This window comes from Phyllostomus hastatus, unplaced genomic scaffold, assembly GCF_019186645.2.
Source record: "Phyllostomus hastatus isolate PE091 unplaced genomic scaffold, TTU_PhHast_1.1 phas_scaffold_21, whole genome shotgun sequence".
NCBI lineage: Eukaryota > Metazoa > Chordata > Mammalia > Chiroptera > Phyllostomidae > Phyllostomus > Phyllostomus hastatus.
Genome location: NW_025334017.1, coordinates 9,681,032 through 9,695,000, shown reverse-complemented (window position 1 = coordinate 9,695,000; position 13,969 = coordinate 9,681,032). Strand labels below are relative to the sequence as shown.

At 34.4% G+C, this 13,969-nt stretch overlaps 1 protein-coding gene across 1 annotated transcript in view; it reads left to right on the top strand.

Moving 5' to 3' along the window:
• LOC123833187 (cytochrome P450 7B1) overlaps positions 1–13,969 on the top strand; it is a 161,807-nt gene that overhangs the window by 44,443 nt on the left and 103,395 nt on the right. The window lies entirely within an intron of this gene.

The following is a 13,969-nucleotide window of genomic DNA, read 5'->3' as shown; positions in this document are numbered from 1 at the left end:
GTTGCAAATGTCAAGTCCTGACTAGTTCTGCAAATTAAAAAATGCACACTCTTGCCATATCTGGAATTATTCATACACTGTTTAAAGTTTTATAATTTATTTACATCTCAGAAAAATGTAGAAACAACCCTGATATTGTAATATTTGCATGGATATTAAAAAGGACATTTGTGTCTATGCAGAGAGCAAATGGAAGCACACAAAATTAAAATTATACCATTTAGTGTTTAAATATAATCTGAATGCTATCTTTTATCCATTAACATTTAAGCTTTTTGGTTGTCCTTGTCACTTCATTGCATGCATGCTAATATCTTCTCATATAAAATTTAATCTGTTGAACTAAATGAAGGAATTAGTATCTGAAAGACATCTTTCATTAAGCAATTAACGAATCTCTCCAACAAATCTACAAAAGCATATGTGTTTATATTTAATAATTATTTGTATGATCAGCCAGTTATAACACATGCATACATTTTGTTTTATTCACGGGATTACTACACCTAAAGTTACTATCATTGTACTATAAAGTCCAAATAAAAATGTGGTTAAACTGGATATTTGCCAAAGAATATATACATCTGTAGTTGATGGACTCTTAAAATCCCTCTGTGGTTTAGTATAGAGCAGTGACAATTCTCTCAAACAGCTGTTTGGTTGTGGGTGCAATTTGGTGTTATATTGCACTGAAAACCAGAAATAACCAGTAAAGTTAAGATAATTTATAGGTTTGTGGAATACGGTTAAAAGAAGAATCAACATCCTATGTACCAACCAACCTTTATTGTCAAATATAGGGTCCATGATAAGACTTGAAGTTGAATATAAAAGAAAATATCTAATTTATCCACAATTTTCATTGCTTAAATAATCATTTCTGAGCAACAAATAAATTAGTAGCCTGCTCTGTTTCTTCTGAATTTATTTGGTTGTCTTGGTGTCACTGTGAGTCTGGAATAGGGTTGAGCCTATGAAACATTCTGTCATGGCCAACTCAGTCCATCATTGGGTTGGTAGGCCTATATAATGTGAAGAAAACCTATTTTTCAATTAAATCTCTGATTTTTACTTGAATTATATGTCTGGGTGGAATGGCTATGAAATATCTGAAAATGAACTCCATTAGTTCAGATTCTTAAATGTTGTATGTATACATTTAAGAGACATAGACAATATTTCATTATTCTAGCACTCAGTTTTCTCTCTACTTTTAGGAGAATGAGACCAATTACAATTTTTTAAAAAGCAATAAGGTCCTGGCCAGTATCTCATTTGGTTAAAATGCCATTCCAGTACACCAAAGTTGCAGGTTTGATTCCCAGTCAGGGCACATACAAGAATCAACCAATGAAGACATAAATAAGTGGAACAACAAATCAATGTTTCTCTCTCTTATCAATAATAATAATAATAAATATAGGATTTATTCCAAAAGCAATTGCCACACTTTATTCCTCATATGAGTAAATAGTTGACCGAATTCCCCATGCCCATCTGTAGAAATACTGATTGGGGTGGTAAGTGATACTCTGAGTGAGGACCTGAGGTGACATGATGACATGTTAGCCACCAGAGAATAATGACATAACGTTCATACTACTGTATTTAAAAACAGCTATAAAAACAGCTACTTACTATTGGATTTTTCTGTGTGTCCATGAGGTAGTTCAATATTTTAAATGAAAAGAAACAATTCTACAAACTAATAAAATGAAAAATATATTAGTAAGCATTATGGGCTGAGTTGTATTGCCCCCAAATCTATATGTTGAATTTCCTCAAAATGAGATTATATTTGGAGATAGAGTATTTAAAGAGGTAATTAAGTTTAGATTCAGTCACATGGGTGGGCCCTATTCCACTATGTGTGGTGTTCTCATAAGAAGCAGCATTTGGACATGCAAAGGGATGCATATGCACAGAGCAGAGGCCATGTGAGGACACAGATGTGGCCAAGGTGGCCATCTGAAAGCCAAAGAGGGAGACTTCAGAAGAAACCAAACCTGCTACCACCTTTGAGGTAGGGTGTTTGTGTTGTATTTTGGTGTTGATAAGGAAGCAGAGGCTGAAAGAGGTTCATATTTGCCAAGGGTCCTACAACTCATAATTGGGAAACTTGATTTTGAACCCATGTCTATATGTTGCCAAAGCCTTTCTCTTAACCTCCATGCCACCCCCTGTTTCAACCAAGGAAAGTAGTCTATCAATGCCATTTATATAAAGAATTGCAGCAATAAATGCAGAACTATAAAGATTATTTATATTTTTAACCCTCCTTAATATTGAAGCTAATAACAAAAATGGTCTATTACCCAAGAATTTTGTTAATAGAGGTTCATATTACATATTCAATATCTCACTTTTGGTCATTTTATTTCTGAGTGAATTTATTGGGAAAAAAAAGAAGCCACCATTTGTATTGATTCTCTACTATGTAAAACAAGACAAATTCAATTTCTCCAGGAGATGCTAACAAAAAGAGTTTAAGTTTATAAGAAAAGTGTGTTAGAGATAGAATATTATAAAATAAATAGTATAGGAAATTAGTAATATTATTTTTAATGTACTATATGTGTTCATAAGGAAGTTCAACTTCTTTTTCTAGAAAAGAACAATTGACCACTCCAAACTAATAAGATGGAAAATGTATTAGTATTCAAGAGCATGCCATTTATCCTGTTTTTCTTCTCCATTGGATTGAACTGTGTGATTCAGGGAGTGGTTAAAGGTTGAAGGTGAGACAACAATAAAACCATCTACTTCATATTTACTCATATATTGCTCATATCCTTGAAGAGCACTATTTATGAAAAAAACTATGGACACAATGCTGCATTTTCTTTTGTTCTCTTCCACCCGTCATCACTTGATATCTTCATAATTGACAAAAAGAAACACATTAAAAAAACTTATAGACCTGCTTTTTATTTTTAAACATGTAAAGAATGCTTACTTTAAGTGGAGCAAAAGAATATACTGAAGGTTTGAGATAGATCAAGAAAATCTGCACCATGTATGCATCAGTAAATAGAACATTAAAAACAATACTGACAATATTCCAAAACAAGCAGACAAAGTTGGATATCCCTCATCCATTTCTATGAAATTTTAACTCCTTGATCATGGGTCACAGTTGACTTTTCCTAAAATGATCTGTTTTTGGACTAAGAAAGAGTTCCAGAAATTCAACCCAGTGCATTGTGCCAGTTGTCCAAGTGATGTTAGTTTGGGAGTTTGAACCCATATTTTAATAATTGAAATGTTAGTAGTTAAAAGTATCTGGCACTTTCTATCACAGTTCTGAGTCTGTCCTTTGTTGAAGGTACAGTTTCTAGCCCATAGTTTATAGCAGAGCCTTCAGGCACACATGAAAAGAAAACAGAGACAATCTGCTGCTGAAATTACCAACTGTGTGTGGTCAATGGTTACAGTAACCAATAAAATATTAGAAGGTAGGAGAATAAAATTTTCTGTGTGAGTATAAAACATAACTGTTTCTCCTGAGGGAAAGAACAGTAATGGCATTGACAAATGCTGTCCTTGCATGAATTTATATTAATAATATTTTACTACATAAAATTAACCTAAGGAAGGCTATTTTTCTCTTTTGATTGGACAGCTCTTCCCATGCAACTGATCAGTGTTGAGCCAACTAAGAAATATAAAGCCTGCTAAACAAATCTACTTCTGGCATCTCTTCTTCTATAAAGTGAAAGAGTAAGTCTTTGTGATTGCCTGGGAGTCAACTGGGAAACCTCAGAGATAGTTTAGGTATAAAAAATAATTTCAAAAACATTTTTTCATTAATCTAGGGTCTAATCTTGGGAAGGCAAAATCAAGAGTTGTTAGTGGAGGGAACACTGTAATAGCATAATCAATAAAAATATACTTAAAAACGGACTTGTTAGTGAAAATGTGGTCGCTCGATTAAGAGGGGATCATAAATGCCTTAGAAGAAGGAATGGTGTTAGTGTGACTACTTACCAAAATGACAAAACATTATTTTTTACATAAATATAGAAGAAAGAAACACAATTATGATGAACTCTAACATTCTTAGAAATGAGAAACCTTTTAAATAAAGACATGATTAAATAAGCAAAAAACAGCAAATTATTCTATTGTTATATAAATGGTTACAAAAAAAACCTCTTTGCTACCTTTAATAAAGACTAGACTGAATTCTCCAAGACCAACTTGATATTTAACAGAGAAAAACATTCTGATATTTCCTAGAAAAGTATTCACATGTTGCTTTCTCTTATGAATATACCCATCAAAACAGAAATGTTTCTTAATATTTTAATGCATTTCAATGCTTCTTTTCAGTCTTATTATTTGCAGTAATTATGAACCAAAGCAAATGAATTCCACAAAATTTCTGCAGTTTTCTATATACATTCATATTATGTCTTCACTGTCCTCTTTTACAATTTGGAAAAAACAGAAAGTTTACTTGAAGGAAAAAAAAAACCACTCTTTTTCCTTTGATGAACAACACACATCTTATTACCTTACATACACAACCTGTTTCTCTACTACTACCACTTCTAATGTGGTTTTAATTGTCTGTGTTAATCATAATTTTTAACTGAACCAAGTTCTATTTCTCAAAAAGAACTGAGAGGCAGGTAATCAGGAAAGATTTGTCACATGCAGAGATGTTAGCAAACCAACCAAGTTTATGAGCACACACACTATGAGCCCCTGCAGCCACAAATGCCCATTTATACCTTCTTAAAGTGGCAAACGTGAATGCAATTATTAATGTAACCTAGAGGTGAAACTGCTCCACAAATATAAAAATAGAAAGCAAAAATACACATATTAAAACCCTCTTGGGACTAACTAGAATAGTTTGGTTCCGTATTGTATTGTAGTTAGCAACATCTGTATCTGTATTTGATTGTCTATTAACTAACTCAATGTTCGAGATCTTCATGTGAACTAAAGATATTGGAAATTAGATTTAAATCAACATAGGGCAGAACAACATTTCTGTTATAAAATATTTATCAGAATCATGGTTCAATTTAGTTGAACACATAATTTTCTAGTTTTCATCATCATAGAATTTAAATAGCAATAATGGCGACCTATGTGATCAGTAAACCAGTATTAGAAGCTTAAGAAGTTTATATGAATTTATCTCTTTGTTGATATCTACAAAATAGGTGGCTGGGATTTTGCTAAATCTATAGATAAAGTTGAAAAGAACTGATGCCTTAACAATGAGTCTCCCTATCCGTGAATATAGAATAACTTTCCATTTATTTAATCTTTAATTTCTTTTATCAGAGTTTTATAGTTTTCTGCATATGTATCCTGTACATATTTTATTAGTTTTTTACCTGAATATCTTATTTTTTTGTGCTGTTGTAAATAGTATTATGTTTTTCATTTCAAACTCCAATTTTCATTGCTGGCATATTGCAATTGAATTTTACATATTAATCTTGTATTATATAAACTTGCTATAATTTATTATTAGTTCAAAGATTTTTTTGTTTGATTCTATGGTATTTGTACATAGAAATCATGTCATCTACAAATAAAGGCAGTTTTTTTCCTCCAACTCTCTCAATATTCCCTTTCCTCCCCTCTGCTCCCCTCCCCTCTGCTCCCCTCCCCTCCCCTCCCTTCCCTTTCTTTTTCTTTATGGTCTTAGACTGGCTAGGATTTCCATCATGATGTTACATGTGAGGGGGAGAGAGGGGCATCCTTTCTTTGCTCTCTTAGGGAGAAACTTTTAGTTTTTCACCATTAGTTATTATGTTTTTGTAGATGTTCTATATCAAGTTGAGGAAGTTCCCCTCTATCCTTGGTTTTGTGGGAGTTTTTATCATTCTGGATGTTGGATTTTGTCAAATGTTTTTTGTCCATCAATCAATATTATTATATGACATTTATTCTTTAGCTTTTTGATGTGGTAGATTATATAAATTGGTTTCCAAATGTTAAAACAGACTTGCAAACCTGGAATACAAGGGGGGACCCCCTCAAAACCAAAATTATCTTTTGGAGTGTGGGCCTCTTGTACTAGTGGCTTCCCCTGCTAGGTGAGCATTCTAAAAACACATGTTGGTATTGTGAGAGGCTGCATTTGGCTTCAGTGAATTTTTTTTTGAAGACTCTGAGAAAAGTCCTCGAAGGGAAACATTTTGCTGATGTGGAGGAGATGAAATAAAAAATGGCAGAAGCACTGAATGGCATCAAAATTGATGAGTTCAAAAACTGTTTTGAGCTGGGGGAAAAAACATCTCAATAGGTGTATTGTATCAAATGGAGAGTACTTTGAAGGTGACTGAAGTTTAAACATGTAAGAATAAATACACAATTTTTTATAAATAAATTCTGGCATTTTGGGGTACTCCCTTGTAAATCCTACTTGGTCGTGATGTATAATTCTAGGTATACGTTGTTGGATTTGATTTGCTAATATTTTGTTAAGGATTTTTGCATCCATGTTCATAAGACATGTTGGCCTGTAATTTTCCTTTCTTGCAATGTGATTATCTGGTTTGGTATTCAAGTGAGACTGGGCTCATCGAATGAGTTAGGAAACATTCTGGAAGATTTGTGGAGAATCAGTATCACTCTGTACATGATTGGAAGAATTCACCAGTGATGTCATTGGGACTGGTGCTTTTTTGAGGAAGGTTATTAATTACTGATTGGATTGCCTTAATAGATATAGGCCTATTCAAACTATCTATTTCTTTTATGAGATTTGGTAGTTTTTTTTTCCAAGAAATTGGTCCATTTTCTCTAAGTTATCAAATTTGTGAGCATAAAGTTGTTCATAGTAATAATGAACCTTTTAATATCCATGATATCCATTATTATTATTGTGATTACCCCTGTTTCATTTTTGATATTGATAAATTATGATCTTTCTCTCCCTCATCCATCTCTCTCTCTCTGTAGTTAGCTTGACAAAGGCTTATCAATGTTATTGATATTGTCAATGTACCAGCATTTCATTTAGTTGATTTTCTGTTTTTCTGCCTATTTTTAATTTAAAAAAAATTTTTAATTTAATTCATTTATCCTATGCTATAAATTCTATTTTTTGTTTTCTTCTGCTTGCTTTATATTTAAGATGTTCTTTTTTTCTCTAATTTCTTGAGGTAGAATGTTATTGATCTTTTTGCTTTATAATATGTGCTTTTAATGCTATAAATTTCTCTCTAAACACTACTTTTGTTGCATCTCACAAGTTTGACAAATTGTATTTTTATTTTTACTTAGTTTGAAATATTTGTAATTTATCTCAGAACTTCTTTGATCTATAAGTTACATATGATCTGTGTAGTATAGAAATCTGTTGTTAAATTCCCATATATGTTGGAACTTTCCAGCTATCACTGTGTGACTCTCTTTTAGTCTAATTCCTCTGTGGTCTGAGAACACACTTTGTATGACTTCTTAACTCTTGTTTAAAGTGTGTCTTATGGCCCCACATGTGGTCTGCCTTGGTGAATGTTCCATGTAATCTTGAGAAGAATGCTTAATTTGCTGATGTTGCTTCTCCAGTGCTCTTCCTGTCTCTATATGAGCCAAGTCTTTGATTTGTATCATTTTTGTTCTTCCTCAAGAAATTCTTTGCAGGACAGGTTGGCTAATGGTGAATTCCCTCAGTTTTGTTTGAGAAAATCTTTATGTCTCCTTTAGTTTGTAAGGATAACTTTGGTGCATATAGTAATCTAAATTGTTTCTTTCAACAGTAAATACTTCAATCTACCCTCTTCTTGCTTGCATAAACAGAACTCAGCTGTAATTCTTATTTTTGTTTCTCTTTAGATAAGAGATTCCACCCCCTTCTGATTTTCTTCTGGATTTTTCTCTTTGCCTTTTGAGTCCTGCAGTTTGACTATGGTACAGGACTAGTCGTAGATTTTCAGTACAACTGCTTGATGCTGTTTGAGCTTCCTGCTTGTGTAGTTTCATGTTTGTCATTAATGTTGAAAATCTTAGTCGTTATTACATCAAATATTTTTCTGTTTTGTTCTGTCTTTTCTTCTGGTATTCCAATTATCCATATGCTGCATATTTTAAAATTCTTTCACAGTTTTTGAATGCTTTGTTATGGATGTTTTTTAAATTCTTTATTCTTTTCTTTCGCATTTCAGTTTGGCAAGTTCCACTGAAGTACCTTTAAGCTCACTCATTCTTCTTTTTGTTCTCTTGAGCCTATAGATGAACACGTCAAAAGCAATTTTGTTTCTGTTACACTTTTTAAAAAATTTTTAGTATTTCTTTTGATTCTTTCTTAGAGTTTTTATCTCTCTGTCGACACTATGCATCTGTTCTTCCATGTTGTGTATGTTTTCCATCAGAGCCATTCATATAATCATCATGGTTATTTTAAATGCCCTGTCTTATAATTCCACAGTGAGTGTCATATTGGACTCTGGTTTTATGCTTGCTTTGTTTAGTCAGGCTGTTTTTCCTATTGATTATTAGGATAATTTTGCACAGTTTCAGCTTTTACAATTATTTTTATGGTTCCTCACTGCTTTGAATTGTAAAGATTGTCTGTGTGGGGTGGGGGGAAGGTTGGATAAATATTCTGCTCAAGTAATGAAGTACTTAGCATAGGAAGTCCTGGGTTAAGACTTTTACTTTGCTTTGATATATACTAAATAACATAAAATGATTTAAAAATATATCTTTAAATGGGATGTTATCTTTTACCTGGTCCTTGATTTAGTTGTGGAGCTTTCTTTCTTTGGTCTCAGGTTGTTATTGAGGTAGAATTCCTTTTGTGAATTTTTCTCTCTTAGGAAATAGCAGAAATTCCCTAAACATTTTGAAATTGCATTTCAGTTATTTTTCTGATATTTTAGAAGCATGGGATAATTCCCTGGTGATTTTCTTAATTACAGTAATAATTGCAATAGTAGCATCTAGCAGTAACTGGATGTTTGGCATGTTATCAGGTTCTTTACAGAGCCCTTCATATATATTAAGGCAATGTGATGGTTTTCTTCTCAATAAATAGAGTAACTTAAATTTTGAATACATCCAGAAGAAGAAAAGTCTTTTATTAAGTCTTTCATTGATGTTGTTGATGTAAATATCTTAGATTTTTCCCGGGCTGAGGCCAGGGGCTAACAGAAGATAGGGAAGGGTCTTTGTTAGATCCAGGCACTTCCCACTGTTTGCCTGGGACCAAGTGGCTCCCATAGCCTGAGACTTGTCATCTGGACACTAAAAGCACCAAGGGAATCTAAAAGTTGCTTTTATATTATACTTAATAATGACATACTTGATAACTTCATAGGATAATATGAATACTTAAACACAGCCCTAGATTAGAGAAGGAACCAGCCCACTGCCTGGAGATACTAGCAATGCAGGATATTATACTCTCCAAATCCTCCCATAGAAAACTCAATGACCTGTATTTACTTCTTTCTGGTGTTATAGAAGTTACGTATCTGCATTTAAAATGCAGAGACAGTTCTTTGGGGATGAAGAGTTATGCATGCTCATTAACAGAAGAATGTGCACCACAGCAGGTACTGCATGCTAAACCCAAGGCTTATGACCCCATTGTCCACATGAGTGGCAAGCATAACTTCTCCATTGTGGTGGCGAATGAGAGGATGAAGAGATAATGGTGATAATGAAAAGATAATTTAAATGTTCTTGCTCTGTACTTTGGTTAAATATTCAGATACATTTCAAATTAACATGTTTCTTCAAAGGTTGGAATCCAAGTGTGATCAAAGCATTACCTTTTTGCTTTAAAACATTTCCTATGTTTTGAAATGGAGGATACCTTTGGTACTGTGTCTTAGAGTTGGCAAAGCCCTTTGCCCTGGCCGGGAACCTTGAGTGTTGGTTTTAAGTCTTTCAGTCTAAAAGGACGCTAGATTTTTTTTCTTGGTCTTTCTACACTGATTTCCCCCCTGATTCTGTTGGCAAGTATATTAGCATAATCTTTGCCAGAAGACCTGTTACTTGGTCAGCTGTTCCCTATAGTCCTTTTCAGTTTAGAAGAATGAAGTAGTGGGACAGATGAGGTCACTTCAATGTCAGAATCTTCCTGATAATTATTATTTTTAAAAAGTCAGGTCCTATGTGTCATTTACCAGTATGATCAATGTATATATTGTGTGAAGATCTGATTCATGAGAAGTATCATGGAAATTGGTTCATTGGTTATATGTACATGAAAAGAGCTCATGTGAACAGAAAATAATTTGTGAAGAAAAAATGACTTAAGGAAAGCAATGAATGCTCAGAATTATGTCCTTGGGAAACCTAGTCAGCAAAGAGAAATAGTGTATTATTTTTACACATAGTGTTTAAAAGAAATCAAAGCCATGAAAATTTAGACTCAAATTAAGAAAAATAAATTACCAGATAATTTACAATAGCATATTGTCTTAGATCAGAGTCCTTAGAAATCGAACTTCTGTGCAGGACCTCCCAGGGGAGACTTGAAGGGAACAGGAAAGCAAGACAGGGAAGGGAGGAAGCCGAGGAGGTCAGGGGTGATCTCAGGCAGAACCTCCCAGAAGGTGGGTTTCAACCTAATCCTGCAGAAGAACTTTGGAATCTGAATTACATTTACATGGGTTGAAAGTTCATCCTCTCTCACCCCATAATCACTGGCTGACAGTCACAGGGTGTATGGGAAGTTCATGGACCCTCAGGCTCTTCCCACATTCTGCACCTGCAGCAAAGTGACCCCAGCAGCCTCTGAGGGATGTCCTCTGAAGAGCTGTAGGCCTGGCCATAGAACGTACCAGATTAAAATTTCAGGGGTGGGGTGCATGCAGGGACGGCATAAAGGAATAGAGGGGGGGATTCAACATTGTCTGCTATGCAGATGATCCTAAATTACTTAAGAGTAATATGAAAAGCATATATGAAAATTCAAAAAGGATATTTCAAATCTGTATAATTCTTCAGATTAAAGAAAAAAGTCAAAGCAGCCCTATCAGGCATCCTTGTTTGTTGCTTTATTCTTAATCATATAACAAAAAAATAAAACCAGCTGTTTATTGAGTACCTACTGCAGGTCAGAAACTGCACTGGGCATTGTAAGTGCATTAAGTCTTTGATCCATTTTGGGAAGGGCAAGGACTAAACAGATACAATGGTGTGCCAAAAATGATTGTTGAATGAGCAAATGAATGAATGTACCATATTGAATTAAACATAGGCTGGCTGTCTGTACACTTGTACTCTGTTTATTGCATTAAAATTGAGTTAGTGAGTAGCTGACTTAAGACATAAGTGTATGTCTGTGTGACTCTAAAGCCCCGCGTGTTAATATACTCTTGTACCCTACCTTTCCAAAACAAACACAAATTAAACCCCTTGAATCTCTGTTTCCCAAATAATAATGATAACTCTCTGCACTTGAACAGCACTACGCAGTTCACACAGACTTTCACATTCATTGTCCCCGTTGATCTTCGCCACCACCCAGTGAGTTATAACACCCTCCTTTCAAATTAGGCCACTAATGTTCAGAGAAGTTAGATATCTTACTCAAGGTCACAGAGTCAGAAAACAGTAGGGCTAACGCCAAAGCCAGCCCTCCTGATTCCGAGTCCAGTGCTCTTTCCAAAATTGGAAGTTTTTATTATGATTTCCTTTTTTGTACATTGAGTGTCCCTGAATGATTCAAAGGTTTCAAATGTTCAAATGATTCAAATGTTTCCCTGAATGATACATGAATGATTCTACGTATTTGGTAGAACTGTGTCATTTCAGGGTGATTAGTCAATACACATTTTCTAAGCTGAGTTCTATGAAGTTACATTAAAATGAAGGACTTCCTGATCCCCAAGGTGCATATTCAATCTCTGTGGTTTCTCAGATATATGTAGCTTTATGAGGATGGCCTTAGGGTTCATTTTAAATCACCTTTACAATAATTTTGCTAATTAAAAAATGAAAAGGTTAGGGAGTAAGAGAAACAGTGGAGAGTATTTTTGTTAGTTTATTTTTGTTGTTGTTCTTCTTTTAAAGATCAAGAGCTGAAAAAAAGATTTTTATTCTACATACTTGTTCCATAAAAGGGATATATTTTTCTTTTAGTTTCACTTCAAGAAGACAGCACCTTAATTAAACTCCAGTGGGCCAGTTTAATTAAAAAATGTCAGTCAGATCTTCACAAGGGGACCAGCTATCCATGAAGCATACCGTCTGCTTCCTTTGTGATTACTCAGAAATCTCTGACCCCACGCCCACCACGACAGCCCCTGGTGGCAGTGGGAAGGTCTGGGGAGTGTGTGCTACTGAAGAAGACTGGGCCTTTGGTGGGCCGGTGAGCCAGGTGGGACACAATAAAGAAGAGACATCAGGTGGATCACCAGACCCCCGATTTCAAACATTCAGAGATTTAGAGACTTTCTTTTTTCTCACGGTACGAATTCATCATCATATTTTCTATTCACATCACCAAGAAGATAACTAAGAATTTAGCCCCTCTTTCCTCATTGTTCTACTTCCTGTCCCCCTGCTTTCCTTTCTCTGATCTGACTGGAGGCTCAGACCCCAGTTTTGTGTATATCTGAGAGCCTTCTAGTAGCTACTTCAGCCTGTACCCAGATACCCCTGTCAGCAAGGAAGCCAGCTCCCTAGGTCAAGAGAGTGGTGAGGGATGTATGAATCACAGTGCACAGAGGGCCTACTGTGGTCATTCCCTCTTCTACATGCTTTAAATATGTGATATTATTTAATGTCTGCTTTATTGTTTTATGCAGATGTGGAAATGGAAGCTTAGAAAAATTCAGTGATTTCTCCTAAAATTAAAAACCAAGCATATGGAGAAGCTAGGAACTGACCTGCAAAGCTGTCCATGATCTGAAACGTTTCCAACTAGACTTGATTCTCAGCTATCTCTTCTTTATTTATGAAAGTAGCTTTATTGTTTAATCTGATTGTATAAACATTACATGCTTATTTTAAAAATCCAATATGTAATAGTTCATTGTATGGATGGTTCATAGTTTTTCTATTTTGTTTTGTTTGTTTTTGCCCCAAGAGACAATTCTGTAATAAATGTTTTTTATTACATCTGATTTCATATTGGTGCTTTTATTTCTATGGGATAGGTTTCCTAGAGGTAAGGGTTTGAGGTGGAAGAGTATGTGCCTTTTTTATTTTCATAGTTATCTCTAGTTGCCCTGCCAAAGCAGTTTGTAGGACATGATTATGCTTTTATCTTATCAGGGCTTGTCATAATTTCCTTTCTTATAAGACTTCATAGCAGATAATTAATTTAAAACAAACTAAGTTCACATTACTTTTAACTTCAGAAAGCATCATTTATAAGATCAGATTTAAGATGCAGTTGATTATAAATTGTTTTGATGAATTATCATACTGTCTACATTTAAAATAAGGGATCTTTTTAATTACAGAAAAAAAATCAGACATACATTAGAATGGATATAATGTGTTCCCATTGATGCTCGCAAACTCTGACTATCCCTTATCAAATGTGCTATACGTGTTTTAGCCCTGGATTGGTTACAGATAAGAATCCATAGGATTGAATTGAAAACAAATTGCCAGAGATAGTTTGTGTACTTGTGTATACCCCTACTGAATTTGTGGTTTACTTAACACTCACAGAAGTTCCACAAATTTTCCTTACTGGGAATTTGGATAGCACATTGTTACACAGCAAATCAAGATGGGCACTTTCGTATGGAAACTGCCCTGATGGTGCATCACGATAGTATCATAGGACTTCAGAGGCAGAACTGTTACTCCAATGGTTCCTCTGTGTACTGTATAGAGTCCCTGTGACTCAGGTCTTCTTGATGGGATGACATGCTACAATGTTATCTCATTTAGTGCTTTGCTGAAAACCTATTTTCAAAATGTCTTTCATAATGTTCAAATTTTTAAAAAGAATAAGACATTTATTTAAATTTACTTAAAAGACCACTGATTCAGGGCTAATGCTTGTATAGTTTATTAATCAAATTGT